The sequence below is a fragment of the Garra rufa genome, chromosome 1, assembly GCF_049309525.1.
Source record: "Garra rufa chromosome 1, GarRuf1.0, whole genome shotgun sequence".
NCBI classification, from domain to species: Eukaryota; Metazoa; Chordata; class Actinopteri; order Cypriniformes; family Cyprinidae; genus Garra; species Garra rufa.
The window spans coordinates 18,374,917-18,382,416 of NC_133361.1; the positions used below are offsets into that span (position 1 = coordinate 18,374,917).

General features: G+C 38.3%; 1 pseudogene; it reads right to left on the reverse strand.

Moving 5' to 3' along the window:
- The window catches only part of LOC141294015 (RNA binding protein fox-1 homolog 3-like), a 67,215-nt pseudogene that overhangs the window by 31,111 nt on the left and 28,604 nt on the right, over window positions 1-7,500 (reverse strand).

Consider the following 7,500-nt stretch of genomic DNA (forward strand, 5'->3'; position numbering starts at 1 on the left):
GGTTAAGTAAGGTGATGACTATTAGTTATTTTTTTTTACCCTATTCACCTGCAGTGTCTCACCTTAAAGGAGTGCGATATTCCAGTGTTAATTGTTTCAGTGTTTCACACCCAAATTCACTATAATTTTATAAATAATACTAGTTTTTGTCACGGAATGTAGTTTTAAAAGTTTTTTTAGAGAACATACAGTATTTGTTTAGTCTTCAATTATGCGGTTTGTTAATAAAAATTACAATAATTATATTAAAATGTGAACGCTCACAAACGAGAGCCGAGAGCGGCCTTAACTTGGCCAGATCTTCTAGAATTTGTCTCTGATGTCTCCATAGTGATTAAACATTAGATATAATTTGTTTTGGGTAAATCTAACAGCCAGTCTTTGGTCTCATTAAGCTATAATTTGTTCCAGAACAAATAGTTTTGGCTGAGGGTCTCATAACGTTATATTTTATAACTTTAATGCTGTATATGAGAGCTACTTGTGTGATATTTCACATTTATATCTATATGTGTACATACTTTTACATGTACGGTAAAAACACATGTAAAAGTCCTTTAAAGGAGAAGTTCACTTCTAGAACTAAAATTTACAGATAATTTACTCACCCTCTTGTACTCCAAGATTTTCACATCTTTCTTTCTTCAGTCGTAAAGAAATTGTGTTTTTTGAGGAAAACATTTGAGGATTTTTCTCCATATAGTGGGCTTCTATGGTGCCCCTGAGTTTGAACTTCCAAAATGCAGTTTAGATGCAGCTTCAAATTGCTCTAAATTATCCAAGCCGAGGAAGAAGGGTCTTATCTAGTGAAACGATTGGTTATTTTCTAAAAAATTTGACAATTTATATACTTTTTAATCACAAATGCTCGTCTTGTCTAGCTCTGCTTGAACTCTGTGTATTTGAGTCAAGACAGTTAAGGTATGTCTAAAAAATCCCATCACATTTTCTCCAACTTCAAAATCGTCCTACATTGCTGCAGAAGCACCGACCCAATGTTTACAAAGAGAAACATTCAAAGATCAAACACACTTCACAAAAAAAGGTAAAACAGCGGTTTTGAAGTTGGAGAAGAAACTGACATGAACCGGTATACAAAGAGTACCAGCAAAGCTAGACAAGATGAGCATTTGTGTTAAAAAATTATCTAAACTGTAATTTTTTTTTTTTTTTTTTTTTTAGAAAATAACCAATTGTTTTGCTAGATAAGACCCTTCTTCCTCAGCTGGGATCGTTTAGAGCCCTTTGAAGCTGCATTTAAACTGCATTTTGGAAGTTCAAACTCATGGGCACCATAGAAGTCCATATAAAACGTCTTCCTCAAAAAACAATTTCTTTAAAACTGAAGAAAGAAAGACATGAACATCTGGATGACAAGGGGGTGAGTAAATTTGTTCTTCTCCTTTAATAAAAGCCAAGTTGTGCTTCATCTCTACAAGCGGTGCTGTTCTTCATTCGTCAAAGTCATCTGAAAAGATCTTCAGCGTCTACGTTTCCATCAGCAGTGCCAAACACACAGAGAGCGATCGCGGCAGCAGAGCGACTGATCCAGAGCGGATACTCTCTGAGCTCATTACCTCACACTCATCACTAGAGGCTCATGGGAAGGTTTGGGTTGCAAACAACAAAGAAGAATGAAGGATCTGGCGCCACAAAGGCTTCCATCAGAGCACATACACCTTACAATACCGCCAAACACACACATCTTAATAAAACACACCTGCATGTGACTTCACAACACACACGTAGACTGCAGACGCTGCTCTTGAGGGTAACAAACGCAGACAATGACCAAAAACTGGCAGTAATATATAAACAATATACTAGTATTAGCTTGAATAAATAGTATATAACAGTAAAATAATAAATCGTATTGTAAGAAATTATAAAGTTGAGGTCAAAAGTTACCAGAATCTGCAAAATGTTATTTTAGCAAAATAAGAGGGATCATAAGAAATGCATGTTATTTATTTTTTTTTATTTAATACTAACCCGAGTAAGACATTTCACATTAAAAACGCTTACATACAGAGAAAACAATAGTTGAATGTCTAAAAATGACAAAGCTGTGTTTTTTTTAAAGATAGTTGTTCATGAGTCCCTTGTTTGTCCTGAACAGTTAAACATTGTTTTTTTAGTTTTTCAGCAATTTTGTGTATTTGAACCCTTTCCAACAGTGACTGTATGATTTTGAGATCCATCTTTTCACACTGAGGACAACAGAGAGACTCATGTGCAACTATTACAGAAGGTTCAAACGCTCACTGATGCTCCTGAAGGAAACACGATGCAATAAGAGCTGGGGTGAAAACTTTTGGAATTTGAAGATCAGGGTAAATTTTACTTATTTTGTCTTCTAGGAGACATGTAAGTATCTTCTGTAGCTTCTGAAGGGCAGTGCAAAATGAAAACAATATGATATTTATGCAAAATAAGAAAAATGTACACATCTTTCTGTCCAAAAGTTTACACCCCTGGCTCTTGATGCATCGTGTTTCCTTCTGAAGTATCAGTGAGTGTTTGAACCTTCTGTAATAGTTGCATATGAGTCCCTCAGTTGTCCTCAGTGTGAAAAGATGGATCTCAAAATTATATAGTCATTGTTAGAAAAGGTTCAAACACACAACAATGCTGAAAAACCAAAGAACTTGTGGAAAAAATAAAACGGGCAGTTTAATAGTTCAGGACAAACAAGGGACTCATGAACAACTATCACTACCCTGCTGAAAAAACCAGCATATGCTGGTTTTTTCAGCAGGGTAAACAAAAAAAATAGCTGTGGATCATTCATGCAACAACACAGTATTAAGAATCAAGTGTATGTAAACTTTTGAATGGGGTCATTTTTATAAATTCAACTATTATTTTCTCTTGTGGACTATATGTAAACAAGTAAAGAGTAGATAGGATAACGTAACTTCCTTTTTGGGTGATGGAAACACTTTTCCTGAGCATGTGAGCGGCTGCAGATTGCTGTCTGTGATGCTGAGCGCAGGCTGACAGCCAACTGCTGAACATATGCTGACGTTTAGTCCTGATAAAGCGCATCTCAGCAGCAGACGAGGGAACACACACCCCTGAGAGGAGCCGCAGTATTTAAAGGGTCGAGTGTAACGGCAGAGCTCCAAGACAGTCCCTGAACTTCCTTCTGATGGAACGGTAGCCGCACGTCTAGATACAGACAGCAGTAAAGACAAAGAAACCCCTGCAAGTGTGTGTGTGTGTGTGTGTGTGGCTGCTCAATTACACTTCCAGCATCGCTCACTCAAGTGCTTTCATTCTGTTACATGAAAGCTAATATGTGGTACTCGCAAAATTCATCCATAGTAGAGATTCACTATCTGATAAGTGTGACTGGATCGCATCTTTTCTCACTATTTAGTTTGCTATATCTATAACCTTGTGTGTTGTGGTGAATTAGCTGTCAGTGTTGTGTGTTAACGTATGGCTCTGCTGAGCTCTAATGTCATTTCATTTTCCTTATGAGAGACTTTTACAGTCACCGAGACTCGAGGGCAAATCACAATGAACTGAAAACAGAGTGCGCGAAACGAACTAAAGCCAATTACTCCGCGCCGAATTCTTCATTTGTGCCACTGAAGAGTTTTAAAAGAAATGTGATCCGTGACTGCTAATCAAATGGAGCCCAGAGCTAACTAGCAGCGCTAATGATACGACCACCATCTGACTGCCATAAATTACAGCAGCGGTTATGCCGTGTTCAACAGCCTGTGCCTTTATTGGGAATGGAAACCAACGTGGCGTCGACTTTCGCTAATATCACGCTAGCGTGAGTCGTTTTATTGGTGCCGCTGGATTGGCGTTTGAGGAGTGCAAACGCAGCTTTCTCAGCTTCACGTCCATAAAGCGGGAAATCACTGACATCAGCACTGCGCCTCTGAGCGAGACATTTAACCCCGCATTGGGCCGGACGGGACCGAGCCCATAATACATCTGTAGTGAGCCCGCCTGAGTCAATAGCAGCACAAACATGACAAACATCACTACTGCTGATCACACTTCTGCACTAGTGTGTGTGTGTCATCCTGCAGCATTTGAATGATTCCTCAATCTACCTATTACCCTAGCAACACCCTAACAACCAGGCAGAACACTTCAGCACTGGATTAGCAACACCTTGACAACGATTTATCTATCCATCATCCATTTATCTGTCTATCCATCTTTTATTCTAGCACCAGTCAGAACACATTAGGAACAGTCAGAACACCCTAGCAACCAGTCAGAACACTTTAGCAACACCCTGGCAACCAGTCAGACCACTTTAGCACCAGAAGAGCAACACATTGACAATCATCTATCTATCTTAGCAACAAGTCAGAACACCTTAGCAACCAGTCAGAGAACCCTAGCAACACCCTGGCAACCAGTCAGACCACTTTAGCACCAGAAGAGCAACACATTGACATCTATCTATCCATCTATCCATCTATCTATCTATCTATCTATCTATCTATCTATCTATCTATCTATCTATCTATCTATCTATCTATCTATCTATCTATCTAAGCAACAAGTCAGAACACCTTAGCAACCAGTCAGAGAACCCTAGCAACACCCTGGCAACCAGTCAGAACACTTCAGCACCAGAAGAGCAACACATTGACATCTATCTATCTATCTATCTATCTATCTATCTATCTATCTATCTATCTATCTATCTATCTATCTATCTATCTATGCAACAAGTCAGAACACCTTAGCAACCAGTCAGAGAACCCTAGCAACACCCTGGCAACCAGTCAGAACACTTCAGCACCAGAAGAGCAACACATTGACATCCATCTATCTATCTATCTATCTATCTATCTATCTATCTATCTATCTATCTATCTATCTATCTATCTATCTATCTATCTATCTATCTATCTATCTATCTATCTATCTATTCTAGCAACAAGTCAGAACACCTTAGCAACCAGTCAGAGCACCCTAGCAACACTCTGGCAACCAGTCAGACCACTTTAGCACCAGAATAGCAACACCTTGACATCTATCTATCTATCTATCTATCTATCTATCTATCTATCTATCTATCTATCTATCTATCTATCTATCTATCTATCTATCTATCTATCTATCTATCTATCTACAAGTCAGAACACCTTAGCAACCAGTCAGAACACTTTAGCACAAGAAGAGCAACACCTTGACATCGGTTGCCAAGGTGTTGCTAGGGTGCTCTGACTGGTTGCTAAGGTGTTCTGACTTGTTGCTAGAATGATAGATAGTAACACTTTAGCAACAGAATAGCAATGCCATGACAACCATTTATCTTTCTATCAATCATCCATCTATCTATCTATCATCCTTACAACCATTAGCAACTGCATGGCAATATCATGACAACCATTTATCTACCTACAAACCATCCACCCAACATCCAACCACCCGTCTATCCATCTAGCATCCGAGCAGCCATTCTAAACACTTTAGCATCAGAACAGCAACAACTTGACAACCATTTATATATCTGTCATCCATCTATCCATCTATCATCCTAGCAACCAGTCAGAGTACCCTAGCAACGCACTGGCAACCGGTCAGAATACTTTAGAACCAGAATATGAATTACTTGACAACCATTTATCTATCTATTATCCATCTATCTGTCTATACATGTATTATTCTAGCATCCAGTCAGACCACCTTAGCAACACCCTGACAACCAATCAGAACACTTTAGCCTCAGAATAGCAACACCATGATAGCCATTTATCAATCTACCATCCATCTATCATCCTAGCAATCAGTCAGAGTACCCTAGCAACGCCCTGGCAACCAGTCAGAATACTTTAGCACCAGAATAGCTACACCTGGAAAACCATTTATCTATTTACCATCCATCTATCTTCCTAGCAACCTATTATCCATCTATCCGTCAATACATTTATTAGGGCTGCTCGATTTTGGCAAAAATCATAATCACGATTATTTTGGTCAATATTGTAATCACGATTATTTAAACGATTATGACAGGCTCCAAAACTTTACATAGTGATTAATTTAAAGATAGCAATACAGCGAGAAAAAGATACAAATAAAAAAACAGTGTTTTAAAAATACTGAATGCTTTTATGCAAGTCTAAAGTAGTCTAACAATACTACAGAAATTGAATTTGAATGTAAAATAAAACAATGTCTTCACTCTAATAGTTAAACATGCTTTGTTTCTTATTAAAACTAAAAACGTCCTTCATTCAAGAGCAGTGAGTGATGTTTCTTGTATAAAACGTATTTTTACGTTTTATTCATATTAGGCACAGAGACGCCAAAAGGAATATTATGCGTTGCCGCTTTAACCACACGGATCCATTATACTGTTACACACGGATTTTCATTCTCAACTGTTTATGTTCATTTAAGACATAACTGACAAGAGTTTACATGAATAATCACCATTTTGAAATATTTTTCCGTGTATTTGACCGTTTAGGTGCGCACCTTGAGCTAAAAGATAACTTTCATGTCCGTGTTCCGCTCCGTCTCTGAGCGCATTAGGACAGCACAAGTTTTCTTACGTGCTATTAAAAACACAACATCAAAGAAACATTAATAAATCAATCACGTCCCATTTTATAAAAGCCACCTTACATGATTTAGCTGATTTGCATGTGAAATTTGGCTTTTATGGAGGAGCAAAAGCGCACCACTGGTAAAAGGGCAGAATGGGGCGCAATAATCGTTTCATCTCGATTACTGCATGTTCATGATCGTTTGAGGCAGAAATCAAAATCGTAACCGAATTTCGATTAATTGCACAGCCCTAACATTTATTATTCCATCCATCCATCCGTCTATTCACCTATCAACCTAGTAACCAGTCAGAGTACCCTAGCAACCAGTCTTAACACATTAGCAGCTGCATATCAATGCCATGACAACAGTTTATCTACCATCCATCCATCCATCCATCCATTCATCAATTCATCTAGTATGCTAGCAACCAGTCAGAACAGTCTAACTACCAGTCAGATCACCCTAGCAACAGCCTAGCAACTATCTATCTATCTATCTATCTATCTATCTATCTATCTATCTATCTATCTAGACAGACAGACAGACAGACCAACCGAGCCTTGCAACTGTAAAGCAATGCCATGACAACCATTTATCTGTTTATCATCCATCCATCATCCTAGCAACCAAACAGAACACCTTAGCAACCAGTCAGCACACTCTAGCAACACCCTAACAACCAGTCAGAACAACCTAACAACATACTAGCGGTAGTAGGCTTTGCATAAACAAAAGATTTTCACGTCTTTTGAAATGAAACAGCAATAAACACTTGACAGATCATGAAGATTAATTACACTACAAGCAGAAGCTCATTAGCATATGAGTGGTGTGGGGAAATGATTCGTTTTGAATGACTGTTTTTGAAGTTAAACACCTTCTTCTGTGAGGAATACCACAGCAAATGTTTCAGCCCTTGTCAAATGGATCAGTTTCTGTGATTTCTTTGTAAGCAGGTGT